This window comes from Quercus robur, chromosome 5, assembly GCF_932294415.1.
Source record: "Quercus robur chromosome 5, dhQueRobu3.1, whole genome shotgun sequence".
Classification (NCBI taxonomy): domain Eukaryota; kingdom Viridiplantae; phylum Streptophyta; class Magnoliopsida; order Fagales; family Fagaceae; genus Quercus; species Quercus robur.
In genome coordinates, this window is record NC_065538.1 from 32923475 (window position 1) to 32933136 (window position 9662).

The following is a 9662-nucleotide window of genomic DNA, read 5'->3' on the forward strand; positions in this document are numbered from 1 at the left end:
TAAATCCTTATAAAGGATCCGAATGCAGCGATGGACTCTAACACCAGGGAGCTGCAGCCCGAGGGCATTTCCAGATCGCCGCCACCAAATCAGCACCCAAAACGAGATCAGCGGCTCGTATTTTTGGCCTGGGGCAGACTAAGCCTACGAAGCGAGCGTGCTGGACCGCCGTAAACGGTAAGCCCGGCGACAAAAAAAAAAAATCCGAAGAAAAAGAGAGGGGTGCAACACGAGGACTTCCCAGGAGGTCACCCATCCTAGTACTACTCTCGCCCAAACACGCTTAACTGCGGAGTTCTGATGGGATCCGGTGCATTAGTGTTGGTATGATCGCACCCATCAGCATAAGCGCGTTAAATCCTTATAAAGGATCCGAATGCAGCGATGCACTCTAACACCAGGGAGCTGCAGCCCGAGGGCATTTCCAGATCGCCGCCACCAAATCAGCACCCAAAACGAGATCAGCGGCTCGTATTTTTGGCCTGGGGCAGACTAAGCCTACGAAGCGAGCGTGCTGGACCGCCGTAAACGGTAAGCCCGGCGACAAAAAAAAAAAATCCGAAGAAAAAGAGAGGGGTGCAACACGAGGACTTCCCAGGAGGTCACCCATCCTAGTACTACTCTCGCCCAAACACGCTTAACTGCGGAGTTCTGATGGGATCCGGTGCATTAGTGTTGGTATGATCGCACCCATCAGCATAAGCGCGTTAAATCCTTATAAAGGATCCGAATGCAGCGATGCACTCTAACACCAGGGAGCTGCAGCCCGAGGGCATTTCCAGATCGCCGCCACCAAATCAGCACCCAAAACGAGATCAGCGGCTCGTATTTTTGGCCTGGGGCAGACTAAGCCTACGAAGCGAGCGTGCTGGACCGCCGTAAACGGTAAGCCCGGCGACAAAAAAAAAAAATCCGAAGAAAAAGAGAGGGGTGCAACACGAGGACTTCCCAGGAGGTCACCCATCCTAGTACTACTCTCGCCCAAACACGCTTAACTGCGGAGTTCTGATGGGATCCGGTGCATTAGTGTTGGTATGATCGCACCCATCAGCATAAGCGCGTTAAATCCTTATAAAGGATCCGAATGCAGCGATGCACTCTAACACCAGGGAGCTGCAGCCCGAGGGCATTTCCAGATCGCCGCCACCAAATCAGCACCCAAAACGAGATCAGCGGCTCGTATTTTTGGCCTGGGGCAGACTAAGCCTACGAAGCGAGCGTGCTGGACCGCCGTAAACGGTAAGCCCGGCGACAAAAAAAAAAAAATCCGAAGAAAAAGAGAGGGGTGCAACACGAGGACTTCCCAGGAGGGCACCCATCCTAGTACTACTCTCGCCCAAACACGCTTAACTGCGGAGTTCTGATGGGATCCGGTGCATTAGTGTTGGTATGATCGCACCCATCAGCATAAGCGCGTTAAATCCTTATAAAGGATCCGAATGCAGCGATGCACTCTAACACCAGGGAGCTGCAGCCCGAGGGCATTTCCAGATCGCCGCCACCAAATCAGCACCCAAAACGAGATCAGCGGCTCGTATTTTTGGCCTGGGGCAGACTAAGCCTACGAAGCGAGCGTGCTGGACCGCCGTAAACGGTAAGCCCGGCGACAAAAAAAAAAAATCCGAAGAAAAAGAGAGGGGTGCAACACGAGGACTTCCCCGGAGGTCACCCATCCTAGTACTACTCTCGCCCAAACACGCTTAACTGCGGAGTTCTGATGGGATCCGGTGCATTAGTGTTGGTATGATCGCACCCATCAGCATAAGCGCGTTAAATCCTTATAAAGGATCCGAATGCAGCGATGGACTCTAACACCAGGGAGCTGCAGCCCGAGGGCATTTCCAGATCGCCGCCACCAAATCAGCACCCAAAACGAGATCAGCGGCTCGTATTTTTGGCCTGGGGCAGACTAAGCCTACGAAGCGAGCGTGCTGGACCGCCGTAAACGGTAAGCCCGGCGACAAAAAAAAAAAATCCGAAGAAAAAGAGAGGGGTGCAACACGAGGACTTCCCAGGAGGTCACCCATCCTAGTACTACTCTCGCCCAAACACGCTTAACTGCGGAGTTCTGATGGGATCCGGTGCATTAGTGTTGGTATGATCGCACCCATCAGCATAAGCGCGTTAAATCCTTATAAAGGATCCGAATGCAGCGATGCACTCTAACACCAGGGAGCTGCAGCCCGAGGGCATTTCCAGATCGCCGCCACCAAATCAGCACCCAAAACGAGATCAGCGGCTCGTATTTTTGGCCTGGGGCAGACTAAGCCTACGAAGCGAGCGTGCTGGACCGCCGTAAACGGTAAGCCCGGCGACAAAAAAAAAAAATCCGAAGAAAAAGAGAGGGGTGCAACACGAGGACTTCCCAGGAGGTCACCCATCCTAGTACTACTCTCGCCCAAACACGCTTAACTGCGGAGTTCTGATGGGATCCGGTGCATTAGTGTTGGTATGATCGCACCCATCAGCATAAGCGCGTTAAATCCTTATAAAGGATCCGAATGCAGCGATGCACTCTAACACCAGGGAGCTGCAGCCCGAGGGCATTTCCAGATCGCCGCCACCAAATCAGCACCCAAAACGAGATCAGCGGCTCGTATTTTTGGCCTGGGGCAGACTAAGCCTACGAAGCGAGCGTGCTGGACCGCCGTAAACGGTAAGCCCGGCGACAAAAAAAAAAAATCCGAAGAAAAAGAGAGGGGTGCAACACGAGGACTTCCCCGGAGGTCACCCATCCTAGTACTACTCTCGCCCAAACACGCTTAACTGCGGAGTTCTGATGGGATCCGGTGCATTAGTGTTGGTATGATCGCACCCATCAGCATAAGCGCGTTAAATCCTTATAAAGGATCCGAATGCAGCGATGCACTCTAACACCAGGGAGCTGCAGCCCGAGGGCATTTCCAGATCGCCGCCACCAAATCAGCACCCAAAACGAGATCAGCGGCTCGTATTTTTGGCCTGGGGCAGACTAAGCCTACGAAGCGAGCGTGCTGGACCGCCGTAAACGGTAAGCCCGGCGACAAAAAAAAAAAATCCGAAGAAAAAGAGAGGGGTGCAACACGAGGACTTCCCAGGAGGTCACCCATCCTAGTACTACTCTCGCCCAAACACGCTTAACTGCGGAGTTCTGATGGGATCCGGTGCATTAGTGTTGGTATGATCGCACCCATCAGCATAAGCGCGTTAAATCCTTATAAAGGATCCGAATGCAGCGATGCACTCTAACACCAGGGAGCTGCAGCCCGAGGGCATTTCCAGATCGCCGCCACCAAATCAGCACCCAAAACGAGATCAGCGGCTCGTATTTTTGGCCTGGGGCAGACTAAGCCTACGAAGCGAGCGTGCTGGACCGCCGTAAACGGTAAGCCCGGCGACAAAAAAAAAAAATCCGAAGAAAAAGAGAGGGGTGCAACACGAGGACTTCCCCGGAGGTCACCCATCCTAGTACTACTCTCGCCCAAACACGCTTAACTGCGGAGTTCTGATGGGATCCGGTGCATTAGTGTTGGTATGATCGCACCCATCAGCATAAGCGCGTTAAATCCTTATAAAGGATCCGAATGCAGCGATGGACTCTAACACCAGGGAGCTGCAGCCCGAGGGCATTTCCAGATCGCCGCCACCAAATCAGCACCCAAAACGAGATCAGCGGCTCGTATTTTTGGCCTGGGGCAGACTAAGCCTACGAAGCGAGCGTGCTGGACCGCCGTAAACGGTAAGCCCGGCGACAAAAAAAAAAAATCCGAAGAAAAAGAGAGGGGTGCAACACGAGGACTTCCCAGGAGGTCACCCATCCTAGTACTACTCTCGCCCAAACACGCTTAACTGCGGAGTTCTGATGGGATCCGGTGCATTAGTGTTGGTATGATCGCACCCATCAGCATAAGCGCGTTAAATCCTTATAAAGGATCCGAATGCAGCGATGCACTCTAACACCAGGGAGCTGCAGCCCGAGGGCATTTCCAGATCGCCGCCACCAAATCAGCACCCAAAACGAGATCAGCGGCTCGTATTTTTGGCCTGGGGCAGACTAAGCCTACGAAGCGAGCGTGCTGGACCGCCGTAAACGGTAAGCCCGGCGACAAAAAAAAAAAATCCGAAGAAAAAGAGAGGGGTGCAACACGAGGACTTCCCAGGAGGTCACCCATCCTAGTACTACTCTCGCCCAAACACGCTTAACTGCGGAGTTCTGATGGGATCCGGTGCATTAGTGTTGGTATGATCGCACCCATCAGCATAAGCGCGTTAAATCCTTATAAAGGATCCGAATGCAGCGATGCACTCTAACACCAGGGAGCTGCAGCCCGAGGGCATTTCCAGATCGCCGCCACCAAATCAGCACCCAAAACGAGATCAGCGGCTCGTATTTTTGGCCTGGGGCAGACTAAGCCTACGAAGCGAGCGTGCTGGACCGCCGTAAACGGTAAGCCCGGCGACAAAAAAAAAAAATCCGAAGAAAAAGAGAGGGGTGCAACACGAGGACTTCCCAGGAGGTCACCCATCCTAGTACTACTCTCGCCCAAACACGCTTAACTGCGGAGTTCTGATGGGATCCGGTGCATTAGTGTTGGTATGATCGCACCCATCAGCATAAGCGCGTTAAATCCTTATAAAGGATCCGAATGCAGCGATGCACTCTAACACCAGGGAGCTGCAGCCCGAGGGCATTTCCAGATCGCCGCCACCAAATCAGCACCCAAAACGAGATCAGCGGCTCGTATTTTTGGCCTGGGGCAGACTAAGCCTACGAAGCGAGCGTGCTGGACCGCCGTAAACGGTAAGCATGGCGACAAAAAAAAAAAATCCGAAGAAAAAGAGAGGGGTGCAACACGAGGACTTCCCCGGAGGTCACCCATCCTAGTACTACTCTCGCCCAAACACGCTTAACTGCGGAGTTCTGATGGGATCCGGTGCATTAGTGTTGGTATGATCGCACCCATCAGCATAAGCGCGTTAAATCCTTATAAAGGATCCGAATGCAGCGATGGACTCTAACACCAGGGAGCTGCAGCCCGAGGGCATTTCCAGATCGCCGCCACCAAATCAGCACCCAAAACGAGATCAGCGGCTCGTATTTTTGGCCTGGGGCAGACTAAGCCTACGAAGCGAGCGTGCTGGACCGCCGTAAACGGTAAGCCCGGCGACAAAAAAAAAAAATCCGAAGAAAAAGAGAGGGGTGCAACACGAGGACTTCCCAGGAGGTCACCCATCCTAGTACTACTCTCGCCCAAACACGCTTAACTGCGGAGTTCTGATGGGATCCGGTGCATTAGTGTTGGTATGATCGCACCCATCAGCATAAGCGCGTTAAATCCTTATAAAGGATCCGAATGCAGCGATGCACTCTAACACCAGGGAGCTGCAGCCCGAGGGCATTTCCAGATCGCCGCCACCAAATCAGCACCCAAAACGAGATCAGCGGCTCGTATTTTTGGCCTGGGGCAGACTAAGCCTACGAAGCGAGCGTGCTGGACCGCCGTAAACGGTAAGCCCGGCGACAAAAAAAAAAAATCCGAAGAAAAAGAGAGGGGTGCAACACGAGGACTTCCCAGGAGGTCACCCATCCTAGTACTACTCTCGCCCAAACACGCTTAACTGCGGAGTTCTGATGGGATCCGGTGCATTAGTGTTGGTATGATCGCACCCATCAGCATAAGCGCGTTAAATCCTTATAAAGGATCCGAATGCAGCGATGCACTCTAACACCAGGGAGCTGCAGCCCGAGGGCATTTCCAGATCGCCGCCACCAAATCAGCACCCAAAACGAGATCAGCGGCTCGTATTTTTGGCCTGGGGCAGACTAAGCCTACGAAGCGAGCGTGCTGGACCGCCGTAAACGGTAAGCCCGGCGACAAAAAAAAAAAATCCGAAGAAAAAGAGAGGGGTGCAACACGAGGACTTCCCCGGAGGTCACCCATCCTAGTACTACTCTCGCCCAAACACGCTTAACTGCGGAGTTCTGATGGGATCCGGTGCATTAGTGTTGGTATGATCGCACCCATCAGCATAAGCGCGTTAAATCCTTATAAAGGATCCGAATGCAGCGATGGACTCTAACACCAGGGAGCTGCAGCCCGAGGGCATTTCCAGATCGCCGCCACCAAATCAGCACCCAAAACGAGATCAGCGGCTCGTATTTTTGGCCTGGGGCAGACTAAGCCTACGAAGCGAGCGTGCTGGACCGCCGTAAACGGTAAGCCCGGCGACAAAAAAAAAAAATCCGAAGAAAAAGAGAGGGGTGCAACACGAGGACTTCCCAGGAGGTCACCCATCCTAGTACTACTCTCGCCCAAACACGCTTAACTGCGGAGTTCTGATGGGATCCGGTGCATTAGTGTTGGTATGATCGCACCCATCAGCATAAGCGCGTTAAATCCTTATAAAGGATCCGAATGCAGCGATGCACTCTAACACCAGGGAGCTGCAGCCCGAGGGCATTTCCAGATCGCCGCCACCAAATCAGCACCCAAAACGAGATCAGCGGCTCGTATTTTTGGCCTGGGGCAGACTAAGCCTACGAAGCGAGCGTGCTGGACCGCCGTAAACGGTAAGCCCGGCGACAAAAAAAAAAAATCCGAAGAAAAAGAGAGGGGTGCAACACGAGGACTTCCCCGGAGGTCACCCATCCTAGTACTACTCTCGCCCAAACACGCTTAACTGCGGAGTTCTGATGGGATCCGGTGCATTAGTGTTGGTATGATCGCACCCATCAGCATAAGCGCGTTAAATCCTTATAAAGGATCCGAATGCAGCGATGGACTCTAACACCAGGGAGCTGCAGCCCGAGGGCATTTCCAGATCGCCGCCACCAAATCAGCACCCAAAACGAGATCAGCGGCTCGTATTTTTGGCCTGGGGCAGACTAAGCCTACGAAGCGAGCGTGCTGGACCGCCGTAAACGGTAAGCCCGGCGACAAAAAAAAAAAATCCGAAGAAAAAGAGAGGGGTGCAACACGAGGACTTCCCAGGAGGTCACCCATCCTAGTACTACTCTCGCCCAAACACGCTTAACTGCGGAGTTCTGATGGGATCCGGCGCATTAGTGTTGGTATGATCGCACCCATCAGCATAAGCGCGTTAAATCCTTATAAAGGATCCGAATGCAGCGATGCACTCTAACACCAGGGAGCTGCAGCCCGAGGGCATTTCCAGATCGCCGCCACCAAATCAGCACCCAAAACGAGATCAGCGGCTCGTATTTTTGGCCTGGGGCAGACTAAGCCTACGAAGCGAGCGTGCTGGACCGCCGTAAACGGTAAGCCCGGCGACAAAAAAAAAAAATCCGAAGAAAAAGAGAGGGGTGCAACACGAGGACTTCCCCGGAGGTCACCCATCCTAGTACTACTCTCGCCCAAACACGCTTAACTGCGGAGTTCTGATGGGATCCGGCGCATTAGTGTTGGTATGATCGCACCCATCAGCATAAGCGCGTTAAATCCTTATAAAGGATCCGAATGCAGCGATGGACTCTAACACCAGGGAGCTGCAGCCCGAGGGCATTTCCAGATCGCCGCCACCAAATCAGCACCCAAAACGAGATCAGCGGCTCGTATTTTTGGCCTGGGGCAGACTAAGCCTACGAAGCGAGCGTGCTGGACCGCCGTAAACGGTAAGCCCGGCGACAAAAAAAAAAAATCCGAAGAAAAAGAGAGGGGTGCAACACGAGGACTTCCCAGGAGGTCACCCATCCTAGTACTACTCTCGCCCAAACACGCTTAACTGCGGAGTTCTGATGGGATCCGGTGCATTAGTGTTGGTATGATCGCACCCATCAGCATAAGCGCGTTAAATCCTTATAAAGGATCCGAATGCAGCGATGCACTCTAACACCAGGGAGCTGCAGCCCGAGGGCATTTCCAGATCGCCGCCACCAAATCAGCACCCAAAACGAGATCAGCGGCTCGTATTTTTGGCCTGGGGCAGACTAAGCCTACGAAGCGAGCGTGCTGGACCGCCGTAAATGGTAAGCCCGGCGACAAAAAAAAAAAATCCGAAGAAAAAGAGAGGGGTGCAACACGAGGACTTCCCAGGAGGTCACCCATCCTAGTACTACTCTCGCCCAAACACGCTTAACTGCGGAGTTCTGATGGGATCCGGTGCATTAGTGTTGGTATGATCGCACCCATCAGCATAAGCGCGTTAAATCCTTATAAAGGATCCGAATGCAGCGATGCACTCTAACACCAGGGAGCTGCAGCCCGAGGGCATTTCCAGATCGCCGCCACCAAATCAGCACCCAAAACGAGATCAGCGGCTCGTATTTTTGGCCTGGGGCAGACTAAGCCTACGAAGCGAGCGTGCTGGACCGCCGTAAACGGTAAGCCCGGCGACAAAAAAAAAAAATCCGAAGAAAAAGAGAGGGGTGCAACACGAGGACTTCCCAGGAGGTCACCCATCCTAGTACTACTCTCGCCCAAACACGCTTAACTGCGGAGTTCTGATGGGATCCGGTGCATTAGTGTTGGTATGATCGCACCCATCAGCATAAGCGCGTTAAATCCTTATAAAGGATCCGAATGCAGCGATGCACTCTAACACCAGGGAGCTGCAGCCCGAGGGCATTTCCAGATCGCCGCCACCAAATCAGCACCCAAAACGAGATCAGCGGCTCGTATTTTTGGCCTGGGGCAGACTAAGCCTACGAAGCGAGCGTGCTGGACCGCCGTAAACGGTAAGCCCGGCGACAAAAAAAAAAAATCCGAAGAAAAAGAGAGGGGTGCAACACGAGGACTTCCCAGGAGGTCACCCATCCTAGTACTACTCTCGCCCAAACACGCTTAACTGCGGAGTTCTGATGGGATCCGGTGCATTAGTGTTGGTATGATCGCACCCATCAGCATAAGCGCGTTAAATCCTTATAAAGGATCCGAATGCAGCGATGCACTCTAACACCAGGGAGCTGCAGCCCGAGGGCATTTCCAGATCGCCGCCACCAAATCAGCACCCAAAACGAGATCAGCGGCTCGTATTTTTGGCCTGGGGCAGACTAAGCCTACGAAGCGAGCGTGCTGGACCGCCGTAAACGGTAAGCCCGGCGACAAAAAAAAAAAATCCGAAGAAAAAGAGAGGGGTGCAACACGAGGACTTCCCCGGAGGTCACCCATCCTAGTACTACTCTCGCCCAAACACGCTTAACTGCGGAGTTCTGATGGGATCCGGTGCATTAGTGTTGGTATGATCGCACCCATCAGCATAAGCGCGTTAAATCCTTATAAAGGATCCGAATGCAGCGATGCACTCTAACACCAGGGAGCTGCAGCCCGAGGGCATTTCCAGATCGCCGCCACCAAATCAGCACCCAAAACGAGATCAGCGGCTCGTATTTTTGGCCTGGGGCAGACTAAGCCTACGAAGCGAGCGTGCTGGACCGCCGTAAACGGTAAGCCCGGCGACAAAAAAAAAAAATCCGAAGAAAAAGAGAGGGGTGCAACACGAGGACTTCCCAGGAGGTCACCCATCCTAGTACTACTCTCGCCCAAACACGCTTAACTGCGGAGTTCTGATGGGATCCGGTGCATTAGTGTTGGTATGATCGCACCCATCAGCATAAGCGCGTTAAATCCTTATAAAGGATCCGAATGCAGCGATGCACTCTAACACCAGGGAGCTGCAGCCCGAGGGCATTTCCAGATCGCCGCCACCAAATCAGCACCCAAAAC

The 9662-nt window shown here is 53.2% G+C and overlaps 27 non-coding genes across 27 annotated transcripts; all 27 read right to left on the bottom strand.

Moving 5' to 3' along the window:
* Nucleotides 1-219: 219 nt before the first annotated feature.
* LOC126729431 (5S ribosomal RNA) lies at nucleotides 220-338 on the bottom strand. The gene has a single exon (XR_007656755.1). It is a non-coding gene; the product is annotated as a 5S ribosomal RNA (ribosomal RNA).
* A 235-nt stretch (nucleotides 339-573) lies between these two features.
* On the bottom strand, nucleotides 574-692 carry LOC126729432 (5S ribosomal RNA). The gene has a single exon (XR_007656756.1). It is a non-coding gene; the product is annotated as a 5S ribosomal RNA (ribosomal RNA).
* A 235-nt stretch (nucleotides 693-927) lies between these two features.
* On the bottom strand, nucleotides 928-1046 carry LOC126729433 (5S ribosomal RNA). Its single transcript, XR_007656757.1, has one exon. It is a non-coding gene; the product is annotated as a 5S ribosomal RNA (ribosomal RNA).
* Nucleotides 1047-1282: 236 nt separating this feature from the next.
* LOC126730854 (5S ribosomal RNA) lies at nucleotides 1283-1401 on the bottom strand. The gene has a single exon (XR_007658120.1). It is a non-coding gene; the product is annotated as a 5S ribosomal RNA (ribosomal RNA).
* Nucleotides 1402-1636: 235 nt separating this feature from the next.
* On the bottom strand, nucleotides 1637-1755 carry LOC126730956 (5S ribosomal RNA). The gene has a single exon (XR_007658219.1). It is a non-coding gene; the product is annotated as a 5S ribosomal RNA (ribosomal RNA).
* Nucleotides 1756-1990: 235 nt separating this feature from the next.
* On the bottom strand, nucleotides 1991-2109 carry LOC126729434 (5S ribosomal RNA). The gene has a single exon (XR_007656758.1). It is a non-coding gene; the product is annotated as a 5S ribosomal RNA (ribosomal RNA).
* Nucleotides 2110-2344: 235 nt separating this feature from the next.
* LOC126729435 (5S ribosomal RNA) lies at nucleotides 2345-2463 on the bottom strand. The gene has a single exon (XR_007656759.1). It is a non-coding gene; the product is annotated as a 5S ribosomal RNA (ribosomal RNA).
* Nucleotides 2464-2698: 235 nt separating this feature from the next.
* Nucleotides 2699-2817, bottom strand: LOC126730958 (5S ribosomal RNA). Its single transcript, XR_007658220.1, has one exon. It is a non-coding gene; the product is annotated as a 5S ribosomal RNA (ribosomal RNA).
* Nucleotides 2818-3052: 235 nt separating this feature from the next.
* Nucleotides 3053-3171, bottom strand: LOC126729436 (5S ribosomal RNA). Its single transcript, XR_007656760.1, has one exon. It is a non-coding gene; the product is annotated as a 5S ribosomal RNA (ribosomal RNA).
* Nucleotides 3172-3406: 235 nt separating this feature from the next.
* LOC126730959 (5S ribosomal RNA) lies at nucleotides 3407-3525 on the bottom strand. Its single transcript, XR_007658221.1, has one exon. It is a non-coding gene; the product is annotated as a 5S ribosomal RNA (ribosomal RNA).
* Nucleotides 3526-3760: 235 nt separating this feature from the next.
* LOC126729437 (5S ribosomal RNA) lies at nucleotides 3761-3879 on the bottom strand. The gene has a single exon (XR_007656761.1). It is a non-coding gene; the product is annotated as a 5S ribosomal RNA (ribosomal RNA).
* A 235-nt stretch (nucleotides 3880-4114) lies between these two features.
* On the bottom strand, nucleotides 4115-4233 carry LOC126729438 (5S ribosomal RNA). The gene has a single exon (XR_007656762.1). It is a non-coding gene; the product is annotated as a 5S ribosomal RNA (ribosomal RNA).
* A 235-nt stretch (nucleotides 4234-4468) lies between these two features.
* Nucleotides 4469-4587, bottom strand: LOC126729440 (5S ribosomal RNA). Its single transcript, XR_007656764.1, has one exon. It is a non-coding gene; the product is annotated as a 5S ribosomal RNA (ribosomal RNA).
* A 235-nt stretch (nucleotides 4588-4822) lies between these two features.
* On the bottom strand, nucleotides 4823-4941 carry LOC126730960 (5S ribosomal RNA). Its single transcript, XR_007658222.1, has one exon. It is a non-coding gene; the product is annotated as a 5S ribosomal RNA (ribosomal RNA).
* Nucleotides 4942-5176: 235 nt separating this feature from the next.
* Nucleotides 5177-5295, bottom strand: LOC126729441 (5S ribosomal RNA). Its single transcript, XR_007656765.1, has one exon. It is a non-coding gene; the product is annotated as a 5S ribosomal RNA (ribosomal RNA).
* Nucleotides 5296-5530: 235 nt separating this feature from the next.
* LOC126729442 (5S ribosomal RNA) lies at nucleotides 5531-5649 on the bottom strand. The gene has a single exon (XR_007656766.1). It is a non-coding gene; the product is annotated as a 5S ribosomal RNA (ribosomal RNA).
* Nucleotides 5650-5884: 235 nt separating this feature from the next.
* On the bottom strand, nucleotides 5885-6003 carry LOC126730961 (5S ribosomal RNA). The gene has a single exon (XR_007658223.1). It is a non-coding gene; the product is annotated as a 5S ribosomal RNA (ribosomal RNA).
* A 235-nt stretch (nucleotides 6004-6238) lies between these two features.
* LOC126729443 (5S ribosomal RNA) lies at nucleotides 6239-6357 on the bottom strand. The gene has a single exon (XR_007656767.1). It is a non-coding gene; the product is annotated as a 5S ribosomal RNA (ribosomal RNA).
* Nucleotides 6358-6592: 235 nt separating this feature from the next.
* On the bottom strand, nucleotides 6593-6711 carry LOC126730962 (5S ribosomal RNA). The gene has a single exon (XR_007658224.1). It is a non-coding gene; the product is annotated as a 5S ribosomal RNA (ribosomal RNA).
* Nucleotides 6712-6946: 235 nt separating this feature from the next.
* Nucleotides 6947-7065, bottom strand: LOC126730702 (5S ribosomal RNA). Its single transcript, XR_007657964.1, has one exon. It is a non-coding gene; the product is annotated as a 5S ribosomal RNA (ribosomal RNA).
* A 235-nt stretch (nucleotides 7066-7300) lies between these two features.
* Nucleotides 7301-7419, bottom strand: LOC126731425 (5S ribosomal RNA). The gene has a single exon (XR_007658672.1). It is a non-coding gene; the product is annotated as a 5S ribosomal RNA (ribosomal RNA).
* Nucleotides 7420-7654: 235 nt separating this feature from the next.
* LOC126729444 (5S ribosomal RNA) lies at nucleotides 7655-7773 on the bottom strand. Its single transcript, XR_007656768.1, has one exon. It is a non-coding gene; the product is annotated as a 5S ribosomal RNA (ribosomal RNA).
* Nucleotides 7774-8008: 235 nt separating this feature from the next.
* On the bottom strand, nucleotides 8009-8127 carry LOC126729445 (5S ribosomal RNA). The gene has a single exon (XR_007656769.1). It is a non-coding gene; the product is annotated as a 5S ribosomal RNA (ribosomal RNA).
* A 235-nt stretch (nucleotides 8128-8362) lies between these two features.
* Nucleotides 8363-8481, bottom strand: LOC126729447 (5S ribosomal RNA). The gene has a single exon (XR_007656770.1). It is a non-coding gene; the product is annotated as a 5S ribosomal RNA (ribosomal RNA).
* A 235-nt stretch (nucleotides 8482-8716) lies between these two features.
* On the bottom strand, nucleotides 8717-8835 carry LOC126729448 (5S ribosomal RNA). Its single transcript, XR_007656771.1, has one exon. It is a non-coding gene; the product is annotated as a 5S ribosomal RNA (ribosomal RNA).
* Nucleotides 8836-9070: 235 nt separating this feature from the next.
* On the bottom strand, nucleotides 9071-9189 carry LOC126730963 (5S ribosomal RNA). Its single transcript, XR_007658225.1, has one exon. It is a non-coding gene; the product is annotated as a 5S ribosomal RNA (ribosomal RNA).
* Nucleotides 9190-9424: 235 nt separating this feature from the next.
* On the bottom strand, nucleotides 9425-9543 carry LOC126729449 (5S ribosomal RNA). Its single transcript, XR_007656772.1, has one exon. It is a non-coding gene; the product is annotated as a 5S ribosomal RNA (ribosomal RNA).
* Nucleotides 9544-9662: the final 119 nt, after the last annotated feature.